This window comes from Callospermophilus lateralis, chromosome 2 (genome assembly GCF_048772815.1).
Source record: "Callospermophilus lateralis isolate mCalLat2 chromosome 2, mCalLat2.hap1, whole genome shotgun sequence".
NCBI lineage: Eukaryota > Metazoa > Chordata > Mammalia > Rodentia > Sciuridae > Callospermophilus > Callospermophilus lateralis.
Genome location: NC_135306.1, coordinates 159,157,848 through 159,174,277, shown reverse-complemented (window position 1 = coordinate 159,174,277; position 16,430 = coordinate 159,157,848). Strand labels below are relative to the sequence as shown.

The 16,430-nt window shown below is 39.2% G+C and overlaps 1 long non-coding RNA gene and 1 pseudogene across 1 annotated transcript; both read right to left on the bottom strand.

The window, feature by feature from the left end:
* Nucleotides 1-389: 389 nt before the first annotated feature.
* LOC143391502 (cytochrome c oxidase subunit 7A2, mitochondrial pseudogene) lies at nucleotides 390-798 on the bottom strand (annotated as a pseudogene).
* A 6,713-nt stretch (nucleotides 799-7,511) lies between these two features.
* LOC143391501 (uncharacterized) lies at nucleotides 7,512-16,271 on the bottom strand. Its single transcript, XR_013090280.2, has 4 exons — nucleotides 16,160-16,271; nucleotides 9,803-9,974; nucleotides 8,871-8,973; nucleotides 7,512-7,883 (listed from the first exon to the last, which is right to left on the bottom strand). It is a non-coding gene; the product is annotated as an uncharacterized LOC143391501 (long non-coding RNA).
* Nucleotides 16,272-16,430: the final 159 nt, after the last annotated feature.

Here is a 16,430-nt window from a genome sequence, read left to right as displayed (position 1 = left end):
GTCCCTGGGTTCAATCCCTGGTACCAAAAAAAAAGAAAGAAAGAAAGGAAGGAAGGAAGGAAGGAAGGAAGGAAGGAAGGAAGGAAGGAAGGAAGGAAAGAAAGAAAGAAAGAAAGAAAGAAAGAAAGAAAGAAAGAAAGAAAGAAAGAAAGAAAGAAAGAAAACAACCCCCTTCCCAGTCCCCACAGTGTGGGCATAGAACCCAAGACCTTGCACATGCTACACAAGCATACTACCACCAACCTAGGTCCCCATCCCATGCTGTGGCTCTTTAATCTGGATAATAGAAAATGTTTTTAACTTATTTCCTTAGATCCTTAAATAAATGCTTTGTTTAATGAAATAGTTTTGAAAAGTAAATGGAATATAAATGTGTAGATTTGAAGATCTTTTTTTTTTTTTTCATGGTAAAGACTGCTTTATTGGTGGCAGTTAGTACAAGTCAATAAATAATGATCCCCAAAGAAGAGCTCTGTTATTTATCAGAGTACCGGTCCATAGAGAGCTGAATTAAACTGAACCAAACGATTGCTGAGATGACTGAAGTCAATCCTGCTTCTTGGGAATTGAAGCCATGGCCAACTGATATATGGCATAAGCTGTTCCACCAACTGTAAGAACCATGGTGGCTCTATACAGCAAGGCATCAGCTATTCCACCCTTTAGATGCACCAGAATTCCATTATCTTCCTGAAACAGCTTTTGTTTCTCTGGAACTTTATTTTCAAAATGTCTGCGTGAAACAGTGCTGATGGTCCTTTGAGCAATCTGATGAAAACCCAGCAGATTCCACAGCATATTGTCTCACTTACTGCCCACCAACTGTGACAACTGAACGCCAAGAACGAAAATAACCTCGCCAGACTAGATTTGAAGATCTATTGCTTCAATAAAGTTGTTAACTATGAAGTATTCTCCCTAGGTCACTCTTCTATGCTCAGTACATAAATTTATTGATAACTAAATGTTTTCTGAAGTAAAATAGAAAAAAAACCACTTTGCCTTCTATATTTATGCTTCTAAACAAAGATCCTGCTATAGACTTTCTTTTCTTCTTTTTTTTTTAATTATAGGTGGATACAATAACTTTATTTATTTATTTATTTGAGAGAGAGAGAGAATTTTTAATATTTATTTTTTAGTTTTTCGGCGGACACAACATCTTTGTATGTGGTGCTGAGGATTGAACCTGGGCCGCATGCATGCCAGGCGAGCACGTTACCGCTTGAGCCACATCCCCAGCCCCCAATAACTTTATTTTATTTTATGTGGTGCTGAGGATCCAATCCAGTGCCCCACGCGTGCCAGGCGAGCTCTCTGCCTCTGAGCTACAGCCCCCAGCCCTAAACTTTCTTATTTGTGGTAAATGACTTTGAAGCATGCTTTAAAGCAATACAAATAGTTTTCATATGATTATGTTTTTGGAAATCTGTGCAAAATGTGATTTCACTTAGAGTTTGGTGTGACAGCTGCAAATTGCCACATTCCAGCTTAGTGCTTTAATATTGTATTTTCAGTTTGACTGAGTCGCTCGATTCTGGCTTGGCCTTTTCCACAGAGAGGCTGGCGCTCAGACAAATCCCCTCAGACACTCTCACAAAGAGATGTTGACAGATCATGGTCTCTCAGAGGTCCTAACTGGGTAGCAGCCCATCCGGGCATGCTGAGCATGAGCATGAGTATCCATGTCTGTTGTCCCGTGGGATGGTCTCCTCATGCTATTTAGCTAGCAGTCAAGAGTCTTAGAGAGCCCTTGGAGATGGGAATTCTACCCTGAGAATAGCATGACTTGGTAGAAAGGCATTGGGCCATTTTAATAGGGCAAAAAGTCTCATTCAAAGAAGTCTGAAGTTTTGTAGTGGGCTGGAGAATTAAATTCCTCTTCATCATTATGTTGACCATTGTGTTAGTGCTCAATAGATAACTGGTAGAGTATTCAGGAAGCTCCTGGGTACTTGAGATGTATAAATGGATGCCTAACCCAAGGAACTTACTCTAACTTGTTTGGAGAAATAGAGTACAGCTGCTGACTTTTTATTTTTTTATTTTTATTTTATTTTATTTTTTTTAGAGAGAGAGAGAGAATTTTAATATTTATTTTTTAGTTTTCGGCGGACACATCTTTGTTTGTATGTGGTGCTGAGGATGGAACCCGGGCCGCACACATGCCAGGTGAGCGCGCTACTGCTTGAGCCACATCCCCAGCCCCCCCTTTTTTTTTAGACTTTTTTTTTTTAAGCCTACTTCACCACTCCACCCTAACCCCAACACTACTTATAACTCATCCAGTGAATTTTTAAAATAGGTTTATCAAATACTTCTTCTATCTATGCCAAGCACTGTGCTCTGCTTAAGATATATAGAAATAAACAAGATAAATTGTTCTTGGCTTGATATTATACATAAAAATGTTATAATGGTTATCTTCAAGAAGTAGGACTAAACCGATGTGATTCTGCAATCTTTGTAATGTTTTGAATAACCAATAAAAAAAAAAGATGTAAAAAAAAAAAAAAGAAGTAGGACTAAATGGAGATATGTATAGAGATTCTTAATTTTTACTTTTTGAACTTTACTTTTTGGGCAATAATATTTTTAATAATTCCACAAAATCTTTTTGGTAATTTTTCATGTCAGACACTCTTCTGAGGTTTGAAAAGATAGTATTGAATGAAGCAGAGTATGTTCTCTGTCTTCATGGAGCTTACATTCTGATTGGAAAGGAGCAATAAACAAATAGATCCATAAAATATGTCATAAAATATAATGAGGATTGAAGACATATCCTGTTTTAAAAAAAATTTTAAATGCAGTTATTATTTTGAAAAGGTTATCATATTCTTGGTTCTGATAATCTGACTCTTAAGAGATCAAGACTTTTTGCTGGCCTGGGCAGATAGCAGGACACAGAGAAATAGTCCAGAGGGCCAAGCCTCAAAGCCTTAAAATTTGGACTCTTCTCTAATCCTCTCTCCACCCAGCACAAATGAAAAGGCAGTCAAAGCTGTCTGCATTCTTTTGGCACAAAAGTGATGTCAATCCAGAGAATCTGGCCTGGATGGTTGCCATTGACTAGAGTCCAGGCCTTTCCCCTTGCAGTATGGGGACAGAACTCACTGCTGTGCCAGTATTTGAAGGTGCCAACACTGCCTACCATGCATCAATAGCCTACTTCTGTGCAATTTCACCAGTTGGTTTCCAGGGATCTGATCCCACTGGCTTCTGGTCTGCCTTGTCTGACAGCTGCTGGAACACAGAAGACTTAAAAACTAGTTCTAAATTCCTAACTTGGGTCACCACATTCTGATCTATTTTTAGGACAACATCCTCCCTCTCTGACTCCCCGAGAAACCATTTTTCTTTTTTCCTTTCATGTTCAGTGTTCTAGGTCTTTCTATCCCTAGATCGAAAGGATGTTTTCCTTTAGATGAATTATTGTTTTTAACAATTACATTTAGAGCTATGATCTATCTCAAATTAATTTTTTGCTAATGATGTAAGGTAAGGATTGAGATTATTTTTGGATATCCAGTTCTTCCAGCATCATTTGTTGAAAAGAATTTCCCATCCAGGAATATTAAACTGGACTTTTTTTTTTTTTTTTTTTACTAAGATTGAACAAAATTTTTATTCTTTAGTTAAATACAACTTGGCCAGAGTGTATATTATATGTGCAATGTATTTGATATGCTAATGTGTAGTTAAAATGTTTTGTATTTGTAAGAGATATGGGTACAATGGGTACATATATATTTTTTTTCTTATAGTGTCTTTATTTTCATTTAGCCTTAAAATCAGGGCAATGCTGGACTCAAAATTAGATGAAAATACTCCCTCCTCTTTTACTTTCTGTGATAGTTCATAGTTAAAATAAATAAATAAATAAATACAGGGGCTGGGGATGTGGCTCAAGCAGTAACGCGCTTGCCTGGGTTCGATCCTCAGCACCACTTACAAACAAAGATGTTGTGTCCTCTGAAAACTAAAAAATAAATATTTAAAAAAATACACACACATACACACACAAATACACATATATATTTGGTGGTAGGAATTGAAACCAGGGCCTCTAACATACTAAGCATATCCTTTAAGACCAAATTATAACCCTGTAAATAAAATCAGAGAATTCACCAGTGAAGCCATTTGGGTCATGTAACTTTTTTGTGGAAAGTCATTTTAAAGTAAAATACAATTTCTTCAGTAGACACAGGTTTACTTAGAATATTTATCCTTTGTTAGTTTTAGTACTTTTGTCTTTTAAGGAATGCATCTTTTATTTTTATTGAAATTTAAAACATTCACAATATTTAAATGTAAAATAATTCAGTTGATTTTTCAGTATATTAACAAAATTGTGCTACCATCACCACTATCCAATTCAAGATTATTTTCATCACCCCCAAAATGAATCTCTGTAACCATTAATCATTTTCCATTCACCCCATCATTCAACCTCTGGCAATGGGTAACTAACATTCTTGTAGATTTCTTATTCTAGACAACTCATCTTGATGGAATTGTAATTTGTCAACTTTTGATTCTAACTTCCTTTACTTAGTATGCTGTTTTTGAGGTTCATCCTTGTTGTAGCATCTATCGATATTTATTCAAGTTTATGGCTGAATAATATTCCATTATGTAAACATACCACATTTTTTATCCATTCATCAGTTCACGGACAACTTGGTTGTTTTCACTTTTTTGCTATTATGAATAATGCTGATGATCAGTGTGCAAATATTTGTATAGAAATGTGTTTATTTCTCTTGGGTTTATCATGGAAATCAAACTACTGGGCCATATGGTAATCCTAGGGTTAATCTCTTGAGGAACTACCACAGTTTTTAAAAGCAGATACACCGTTTTAAAAGCAGCTACATCACCAGCAGCCAGGTATGTTGATGCAAGCCTGTAATCCCAGTGACTCGGGAGGCTGAGGCAGGAGGATCACAAGTTCAAAGCCAGCCTTAGCAACTTAGTGAGACTCTCTTGAGACCTTGTCTCAAAAATTAATTTAATTAATTAATAAACAGCAGAGGTTAAGTGCCATTGGGTTCAATCCCCAGTAATTAAAACAAACAAACAAAAAATCTTATCAGCAAATGTGAGTTTACAATTTCACTGTCTCTTTGCCAGAATATGTTTTGTCCATTTTTTCAATTTCAACTATCCCAGAGGGTATGAAATGACATCTAATTTTTTAAAAACTTTATTTATTTATTTATTTATTTTTATGTGGTGCTGAGGGGAATCCAGTGCCTCACATGTGCCAGGCAAATGCTCTATTACTCAGCTACAACCCCAGCCCTCTCATTTGTTGTTCTGTAAGCAGAAAAGGGATTTGTTTAGTCAAGGATATGTCACTCACAAACTGGAAGAACTGGAGAAACCCAGACTTGAAATTAAGCTTCCAAGTGCAGCCCCCTGAAATGCTACAGAGCAGTGGTTGAATGCCAAATGCCAGCAGCTCACTCTGCTGCACACCAACATTACACACGTCTCAACCTGGCTACTGCTGATGTGTTGGGGAGCTCTGTTGCCACCACGGTCATTCGTCACCATAGGCCTGACCTCTGGGTCATGTGCCTTCAAGAAAGCCTAGAAATTTGAAGTTGGAGGTCTAAAATATCTGGGGTGGGATAACTTATACAAGTTATACAAGTTCTTTATTTCAAGGTTGAAGCCCAAAATGTGTTACATATCAAGAATTTGACAGCAGTTCATGTTGCATGGGAAAGATAACTTGAGGCAGGGGGATGCCACTGTGGTCCTCCAGGCAAGAGCCTTGGGCATTAGAAGGAAACAGGAGGGGCAGCGAGCAGTCTTGGGAGGTGACATGGAGTAGAATCCTAGGACTTGTTCATGGCAGTTCTGGAGGCTGAGATCAGGGTGCTGGCATGAGAGGGTTCTGGTGAGGGCCTGCCAGGTTTCTGTTCTTGCGACTAAAAGGCTCTGGGGTCACTCCAGGTAAACTGGGATAATTGGGTTGCACGAAATAACCACACAAGAGACATAAATACCTTTTTCTTTGGGATCGCTGTGATGGCTCCTCTGACCTTAAGGGTCTGCAGGAAAAGAGAGAGAGTACACGCTGACCCCTTTTATTGAGGAGAAGCTATTCAAATGAGGCAAGGTGGTCATGTTTCAGGGGGCTGAATCTATCTTCCTGATGTCCACTGTCAGCAGGTTGACTGACATCTAGGTAGGCCACACCCAAGGGCACAGTAAGAAAGGGGGACACACTCAAGACACTTCCATGGAACATTCTATCCTAAACAGGGCAAAGGGTTATATTACAAAAGAACAGGTGAGCATAGCTCCACCCATGGGGCTGTAGCAATACATGCCCTACCTGGAACGAAGACAGTCACTGGAACCCTAAAAGAGCCAGGCAGTCTAGCAGCACAGGTGCCACATCGCCTAGCAGGGGAGTTAACTCAGTCACATTCCAGGTTGGTCTCCCACAAGGGCCCTCTTTTAGATTTGCAGATGGCCACTTTCTTGCTGAGTCCTCATATGTTGGAAATCAGAGAGAGCTTTTTTTCTTTTTGGGGGGCGGGTTATGGGGATTGAACTCAGGCAGGGCCTCACACATGCTAGACAAGCACTTTACTATTGAGCCATATCCCCAGCCCCCTTAAATTTTTCTTTTCTTTTTTGCTTTTCTTTCTTTCTTTTCTTTTGCAATGTTATGCTGGAGAGGAAACCTAGGGCCTTGTTCATGCTCTGCAAGTGCTCTAGATCACTCATTTGGTTTTGATTTATATTTCCCTTAAGACAATGATGTTGAGAATTTGTCATGTGCTTAATTTTATTTGTGCTTTTTTCTTGAATAGCTATCCAAATCCTTTTCCTCTTGTAAAATTGGGGTATGTTTCTTTTCATTGTTGAATTATAAGTTTTTAAAAATCTATTCTGTATTTTCTTATCAAATGGTCTGCAAATATTTTCTCTCATTCTGTAAATTGTCTTTTCATTCTCTTGACAGTGTCATTTGAAGTTTAAAAGTTTAATTTTGAAGAAGTCCAATTTTTTTGTTTTCTTTTTCTTTTTTTGGCGGGGAGGGGGCCTTATCGCCTGAGCTATGTTGTCACATCCAAGAAATCATTGCTAAATCCAATATTTTTAAAAAATATCTTGGAGCTGGGGTTGTGGCTCAGTGGTATAGCACTTGCCTAGCACATGTGAGGCACTGGTTCGATCCTCAGCACCACATAAGAAACAAATAAAACAAATGTATTGTGTCCATCTGTAACTGAAAATATTTTAAAAATCTTTATATTTTAGTTGTAGACAGTACCTTTATTTATTTATCTTTTATGTGGTGCTGAGGCTCAAACACAGTGCCTCACACATGCTAGGAGAGTATTCTACCACTGAGCCAGAGTCCCAGTCCCGCTAAAGCAATTTTATAAAGATTTTCCTCTATGTTATTGTCACTATGGGCAAAAGGTGTGACTTATGCAGTTCAGAGGAAGAAATAAAGAATGTCCACATGCTTCTGCCCTTTTCAATGCTTTATTCACTCAAATCACTCAATACAATTTCACTCTATAGGTTCTTAATCAAGAAAACAACAATCCTTAATGCTAGGCACTGCAATAGACAATTCACAGCAAACAATTCTAGATTAATTCTAAGCACTACACACACACATTTAACCATGACAGGTAATGACAGACATTCCCTCTGTATGCTAAGTTCAAGTGTCAGATCAAAAGTCTCAAGCCTTAAGCTTTAAGTCCAGCAGATGCACACTCATTCAGAACACTGTGACCAGGTCCGGAACCAAGGCAGCCTTCTCCTGGGGTGGAGCTGATGGCAGGCTGAGGAGGTGGTCCTAGAGAGAAGTTGTGGCTCTCACCAGGGTCAATATGTGGCTGTAGAGTTAGAGAGTGGTGAGAATAACACAGGTTCAAACAGATGAGAATGGTTGGGATGTCAGTCCAGGTCCTCATCAGACTCTCAGGCTTGTGTGGATCAGTGTCGGCTGGTTGAATGTCTGTTCATTTGCTCTATTATTTATATTAAATTTTGGGGCTTTTGACCCCTCTTTCAATCCTTATTAGCTACCAATGGATTTCTCAGTGACATCATTTACCCTGGGGTTAAAACATCTGGTCTGGTGGTCCCCACCCTGATCTTTTCAACTTTCTCTTTTATCAGGCACCTTTCCCTTTTATCAGGTGAAGACAGCCTGCCACAGGCTTCACTCTGAGTTTACCAGGGTAGGGGAAGTGACTTGTTTGTGCCTGAGGGCCACACCTGATGAGCCTGATCAGACTTTAGGTTTCAAACTGGACTTCTTAAAGTGGAGTTTCTTAGGCTCAGCCATAAGGCCATCTTACAGTTATCTCCTAAGAATTTCATATTTTTAGGTCTGACATTTAGGCCTTTGACCTATCTTGAGTTAATTCAAATTCATGATTTCATATTTTACTCAATCAATTAGAATCTTTTAATTTTTACAGCCCAAATTGTACCCTATTTGGCCACTGAAGCCTCTTCCATCTGGCTCTGGAGTCCTTTTGTTTTGTCTTATTCTTTGAGCACTTCCCTGTTTCTTGCACAAAATGTTCCAATTTTATCTTGAATTTCCTCATATACCAGTCCTGTAATCAGCCTTTTCTGCAAGTCCTTTCTTTTCAGTAGAGATTATTATTTAGAAACCAAGTCTTTGACATTAAGTATGATCATTGTTCTTAAATCTCACTATCCCTAGGGCTGTTTACATATTCACTCACACTTATATTCATCCATCCATTCACCCATCCAAAATCATATTCTTAATTTCTTTTGCTTTCAGTGTACAAGGAACTTTGTTCAATCTATGTTTGTCTTGCATATGCCTCATATAAAAATCTTACCTTCAGCTGAGTGTGGTGGCTCATGCCTGTAATCCCAAGAATTCCACAGGCTGAGACAGGAGGATCGCAAGTTTGAAGCCAGCCTTAGCAATTTAGTGAGGCCCTAAACAATCGAGAAAGATCCTGTCTCAAAATAAAAAATAATGGGGTTGGGCGTATAGCTCAGTTGGTAGAGCGCTTGCCTCTCATGCACAAGTCCCTGAGTTCAATCCCTAGTACCACTAAATAAATAAATAGGGCTGGGAATGTAGCTCAGTGTTAAAGCACCTCTGGGTTTAATCCCTGCTATACTTCCTCACCAAAAAATCTTATGTTCAACAAAAATAAAGTAATAAGAACCTGAATAGTGGGGATGCTGCTAGATCTCAATTGTTAGAGTGAGTACCTCACATGCACAAGACCCTGAGTTCAATCCCCAGTACAATGCCTCACCACCAAAACAAACAAACAAACAAAAAAACCTGAATAATTAAACGCTTTATTCTTGGGATCAGAGATTTATTGGATAGAGCTTGAACTAAACTCCAGGCTCTTACATTCTGAATTATATGTTGTTGTTGTTTTTAATGGTACTGCAGATTGAACCCAGTGGTGCTGAACCACTGAGTTACACCCCCAGCCCATTTTCACTTTTATTTTGAGATAGGTTCTCGCTAAGCTGCCAACACTGGCCTCAAACTTGCCCTCCTCCTGCCTCAGCCTCCTTAGTTGCTGAGATTATAAATGTGTGCCACCACGCCTGGCTATCTCTCCAATTTCAATCCAACATTATAGGTTTCATTTTACTTTTCTCCCTTTTCAGTTTCTAATTCTTTAATGATAAGAAAATTCCAGGTTCCCATTATTCTTAATATTGTTACTTATTTTTTAATCCATCTGCAAGTTTGTAACCAATCCCTTATTGCTTCATCTTTTCTCTCCTGCACAGATACCTTTTCCCACTTGAACACCTTGCACAGGTTGCCCTATGTAGATGTATTTTTCATCTAGTTTTGTCTGTTTTCTTGTACCAGGTTAGTGCCATCATTGCTCCGTATGGACACTCTTCTCATCTTTTCTTGGTTTGTTTAGAAATCTGCTTTGAGCTGGACTTCCTCTTGTCAGCTAGTGTACAAAAAAAAAAAAAAAAAAGAATTAATGTGGCAGGCCCGAGTCTGTTATCCATAGAAAGATCTACTTTCAGGCTGGGGATGTGGCTCAAGCGGTAGCGCGCTCGCCCGGCATGCGTGTGGCCCGGGTTCGATCTTCAGCACCACATACAAAAACAAAGATGTTGTGTTCGCCGAAAACTAAAAAATAAAATATTAAAAAAAAAAAAAAAGAAAGAAAGATCTACTTTCAGGGCTGGGGTTGTGCAGTGGTACAGTGCTCCCCTAGCATGTGTGAGGCACTGGGTTTGGGTTTGATCCTCAGCACTGCATAAAAATAAATAATAAAGTTACTGATCCATCTAAAACTAAAACAATAAAGAAAGATCTGCTTTCAAAGAACCTTGGCTGGCATCTACGAACTTGGATTTTGGATTTCAGAAGGTGTTCCAACCATCCCCATACTGGTAAGAGTGGCTCAGTGTGACCAAATTGTGTATAAAAAATATGGCTTATACTAAAGAACTGCTTTCCTTGTGGAAGTCTGGAATTTTAGTACATGCTACCTGAGAGGGCCTATATGATCAGCCCCCAATAAAAAACTTGGGTATGGGGCTGATTCTGGCTCAGAGGTAGAGTACTTGTCTAGTATGGGAGAAGCACTGGGTTCGATCCTCAATACCACATAAAAATAAAATATTGTATCCACCTATAACTAAAAAATAAATATTAAAAAAAACTTGGGTATGAAGTTTAATGAGCTTCTCAGTAGACATTTATGTAATTGCAACTTTTTGCAAGAGTAATGAAGCATGTCCTATATGATTTCACTAGAATTCTTGGAAGATCAAGCCTAGTTTCCTCTGAACTTTAGTTTGTGTCTTTCCCTTTGCTGATTTTGGTTTGTGTTATTGGAAAATAATAATAAATCAGCCACAAATATGACTACATGCTGAGTACTGAAAGCCCTGGTAGTTAATAATGGGAAGTTAATGGTAGCTTCCCATTACTATAATGAAATAACTGAAATAATTCATTTATAGAAAGAAGGGTTTATTTTAGCTCACAGTTCTGGAGGTTCCAATCAAGATCTAGTGGCCCCCTTACTTTGGGCTTCTGGCAAAGGCATCACATCCACAGGACCATATGGTGGAGCAAACTGCTTTCCTTGTGAGCCAATGTGTTAGATATTTGTCACTGTGACCAAAATAATTGAAAACAACTTAAGGAAGGAAAAGCATATTTTCGCTCATAGTTTCAGAGGTTCAGTCCATGTTGGCCAACTCCATTGCTTTGGGCCCAAAACGAGGAAGGACATCAGGGTGGAAGGGTGTGGAGGAGTAGTCATGTTCCAATTTTTCATGGTGGTCAGGAAGCAGGGGCCACAGGGAAGATAAACCTTTCTGGGGCATAACTCCAGTTACTCTCCTCCTCTAGCCATGCCCCATCTGCCTATAGATACCATCCAGTTAGTTTAGACATACTAGGATGAACTGATTAGGTCACATCTCTCATAATCTAATCACCTCTGAATATCCCTGCATTAACATGGGAGCTCTTAGGAGACACTCTGGCTGATTAGAGTTTGAATGTCTTCTACCCATAATGCCAGCTCTGGAATCTTCATTCAGCTCACAGCTTTCCAATACTGGGCTTGTTGTTCTCTGCATTCATTTACTGCTCTACTTCATGTAATTTTACCTGGATTGTGAATATTTTTAACCAAATATCCAAGAAGACCCACCCCTACCACCCTGCTTTTTAAAGATGTTTCTTCTTTAGGATTCTGCACTGTGAATTCCAGCCATACTTGTTGTCTTGGTCTATAATATCTTTTTTTTCTTGTTTCAGTAATAGCACTGTGTTCCCTTTGGTCAATTCTTCTTTGTGTTCTGCTCCAGAAAGTGCCCCCAGACAGAAAGTGAAGGTGAGCGTCAGACTAACCTTGTTTCTCTTCTCTCAAGGATCATTCCTTGACTGGATATTTTAATTCATTATCTGAAGACAGCTGTTTCAGATATTTTGACCAGGTTTTTAATTGTCTGCAGTGATAGAACATTGCTTTGTCATGGCCAGAAGCCATAAAAACCTCATATTGGCTTATTATGTTTGTTCACAGTACTGGGGATCAAACCCAGGGGCACTCTACCATTGAGCTACATCCCCAGCCCTTCTTATTTTGAGACAGGGTCTTGCTAAGTTGCTAGGTTGACTTCGAACTTGTGATCCTCCTGCCTTAGCCTTATAAGCCACTGAGATTACAAGTGTGTGTCACCACAATTGGCTTAATTTTTCTTTCTATATAGCATATGTTAACAAATGAGTTCTTTATTCTAATATTAACTTTGCTAATTCATTTCCAGTGTTAGGAATCAAACTCAGGGCCTTGCATATACTAGGCAAGTATTTTACCCATTGAGTTACATCTCTAACCACTAACACTAATTTTAGATTCTCAAGAATGTTTTTCAACTACTACTACTTCTTATTCCTCCTCCTTCTTCTTATTATTATTAATCATTATTTACATTGCTGGGGATTAAACCCAGGAGCTTGTGCATCAACTTTTATTAGATATTTTGCTATGTGTTATGATTTGGATCTATACTGTCTCCCAAAGTGTCAAGTGTTGAGGGTTCCCAGTGCAGCAATGTTTAGAGGCCTTTGATAAGTGATTGGATCATGAGGGCTCTCATGATCTCTGCAGTGGAGTAATCCTGAATATCTACTACTGGAGATGCTAGAAATTGTGACCTGCTATGGTTGGAGGAAGTAGGTCACTAGGGGGCATGTCCTAGAAGGGTATTTCTTATCCTCAACCTCTTCCTCTTATACACTCTGCTTCCTGACTGCTATGAGCTGAGCAGCTTTCCTATTCCACAACCTTTCTGCCATGAAGGCACATGTGAGGCACTGGGTTCAACCCTCAGCACCACATACAGATGGGTAAAATAAAGGTATTTTATTGACCTACAGCTAAATAAAATAAAGGATTATATTTTTTTCTTAATATTAGGAGGAAAAGGCCAGGCACAGTGGCTCACACCTGAAATCCCAGCAGCTCGGGAGGCAGAAGAAGGAAGAGTTCAAAGCCAGCCTCAGCAATTCAGCGAGGCACTGAGGAACTCAGTGAGATTCCATCTCTAATAAAATACAAAATAGGGTGGGGATGTGGCTCAGTGGTGGAATGCCCCTGAGTCCAATCCCTGGTACAAACAAACAAACAAACAAACAAATAAATAAATAAATAATATATATATATGGAAGAGAACAAGAGAGGAATTGACAAGCAGGAAGAACAGAAATGCCTAAAGGAAATTATCAAATGTTTCTCTTTTCAAACAATTCAGCAAACTCTATTTCTGGAGTAGATTTTCTTTTTAGGTGTGTGTTAAAGTGCTATGTTCTCTATTACATATACAGTAAATTAAGAGACTACCCTACAGGTTATACTAAAGAAGATCTTTTTATGTCAAGATAAAAAAAACCCATATTTTTCTATTTTATCTTCTAGTATTTTCATAGGTTTGTTTGTTTGTTTGTTTGTTTACCATTACCAGGGATTGAACTCAGGGGCACTTGACCACTGAACCACATCCCCAGCCATATTTTATATTTTATTTAGAGACAAGGTCTCACTGAGTTGCTTAGCATCTTGGCTTTTTCTGAGTCTGGCTTTGTACTTGCGATCCTCCTGCCTCAACCTCCCCAACTGCTGGGATTACAGGCATGCACCACCATGCCTGGCTCATAGATTTATGTGTTAAATTTAAAGCTTTAGGGGCTGGGGATGTGGCTCAAGCCGTAGCGCGCTCGCCTGACATGCATGCCGCCCGGGTTCGATCCTCAGCACCACATACAAACAAAGATGTTGTGTCCGCCGATAACTAAAATAAAATAAATATTAAAAAAAAAATTTAAAGCTTTAATACTTCTATAGATTGGATTTTAAAAGTTCCTCAGGGCTGGAGTTGTAGCTCAGTGGTAGAGCACTTGCCTAGCATGTGTGAGGCACTGGGTTCAAACTTCAGTACCACATTAAAAAAATAATAAAATAAAGGTATTGTGTCCATCTACAAATAAAAATATATATATATATATATATATATATATATATATATATATATTAAAAAAAATTTCCCTGCCCACGTGTTGATGGTTTGGCCCAGTTGGGAGGTGGTAAAACCTTTAGGAGTCAGGACTTAGTGAAAAGAACTTAGGTCATTGGGGGTGTGCTCTTTACAGGGATACTGGGTCACTGGCTGTTTGTCTCTTTGCTTCATGTCCTCTATGAGGCAAACTGCTTTCTCTGCCATGCAATCCCACTGTTCCCCAAAGCAACAGGGTTAGTTGACTATGGACTGAAACCTCTAAAACTGAGCCAAAACATGACCTTCTTCTTCCTTCTTGTCCTTCTCCTGGTATTCCTTCTGTGTGTGTGTGTACACTAGGGATTGAACTCAGGGACACCCTTCCACTGAGTTATATCCCCAGTCTTTTGTCTTTTTCTGTTGAGGCAGGGCATAAATTGCCCAGGAGGGCCTTGCACTTGCAACCCTCCTATCTCAGCCTCCTGGGTAACTGGAATTATAGGCATGCACTACCATGCCTGGCATTTTAAAATTTTTTTATATAGCAAAATATACCAAATTTTTAAAAACAGTTTGTGTCTGGCTCAGGAGGATCCATTTTACAGTAAATTACATGTTTATTAACTTATGTAACTTATATAATCTTTTTTAAAATTGAACCCAGGGGGACTCAACCACTGAGTCACATCCCCAGCCCTTTTCATTTTATATTTTGGGACAGGGTCTCATTTAGTTGCTTAGGACCTGGCTAAGTTGCTGAGGCTAGCCTCAAACTTTTGATCTTCCTGCTTCAGCCTCCTGTGTCACTAGGATCACCATTCCCAGCACTGTTCTGTTTTTTAGTTATCTCTTGAAATGTTTTTGCATTGGCATCATCTACATTATTAGATTTTCACAGACATGATTTTCTATGGTCAAAAATTTATTCAAGAGATGGGGATGTACCTCAGTGGATGCATAGCATATGGGAGGTTCTAGGTTCAAATCTCACCACTGCAAAAAAAAAAAAAAAAAATCAACAAACTTATTGAATGCTCACTTAAGTGTTGGCACTCTTTCTTGGGGTCATAAGGGTATGTCCCATCCATCATTCAGGGGCCTGAATAGTTTACATTTTAGATGTAGCAGGACACAATAATAAAGATTATGAACAAAATAAAATAGGGAGACAACTCTTATAGTGGTCACTGAGGGCCTTAACAGAAGAATGCAAAAGATATGCATGTAAAACAGTTCCATTTTGGGCTGGGGTATAGCTCTGTGATAGAACATGTTCTTAGCATGCATAAGGCCCTAGATTCAAATCCCCAACGCTGAAAACAGCAATACATTTCCATTGAATGGGTCTCCCACAATTTACTTAACCATTGTTTTTTTTCTTTAGGATTGAATTTTCAGTGTTTCTACTTTTTCACCATTATACTAAAAAAAAAATGTAATTAGGAACAACTTGTGTACGGTATAGTTTCCTAGAAGTATAATACTGAATAATCAGAATATGTCATATATGCTGCTAAATTGCTTTCCAGAGGGAATTTTCCATTAGTATGTACAATTTTTACGTTTTTATATATCAGTTAAACTTTTTTAAGGTGCCAAGATATTGGACAATGGTAGGTAGAGCACATGCTCTGCAGGCACAAGGCTTTGAATTAGGTTCCCCAGCAACCAAAACAAATCTAAAGCAAAAAAAAAAATTTTTTTTTTTTTTTTTTTTTAAAGAGGGAATTCCAATACACTCACCAACGAGAGTGACCTGAATAATTGCTCTGTAAAGTGTGACCAGTCATATCTGTCAAAAAGCCCTGTGTGGGCTCAGTAAAAAGAAAAGCTAAGTGTAATGAATTGACCAGGGTTTACCAGTGAGGAATGACAGGGAGATGACAAGGCATTTGCTTGTGAAAAAGAAAACCTGAATTCTAAAGGCATTTAGCCACCCGGTGACCCTCATAGGTTGTACTTCTTCCTGAGTCTTAGTTTCTTAAAATTTGGGTAGATTTGGCTCAGTTTCATGGTTTCCACCGTCTTCAGGCCAAACATTCTATAACCCCTCCAAATTCAATAGCAACTTGTAAAAACTGGTTTACAAGAGAACTGACTGAATATTCACCCACAGAACGCCAAGTAATCGCTCACAGGTACTTCCGGAAGGCCAGGACAATGAGTTTGAAGTCCTTGGGACCGCACTTCCGGATAATTAAAGCTACGTCTTAGATGTCAGTACGTGAACCGCAGCCGGGTGACTCGGCAACGCTACTGCGCATGCTTCCTGCAGGCACGAGGCGGGGCGGGGCACTGGATGGGGCGGGACGGGCCTCTGACTTGTCTCGTGGTTACTGGGCCAGCGCGAGTGCGCGAGGCTCGGGGGCGGGGCGGGGCGG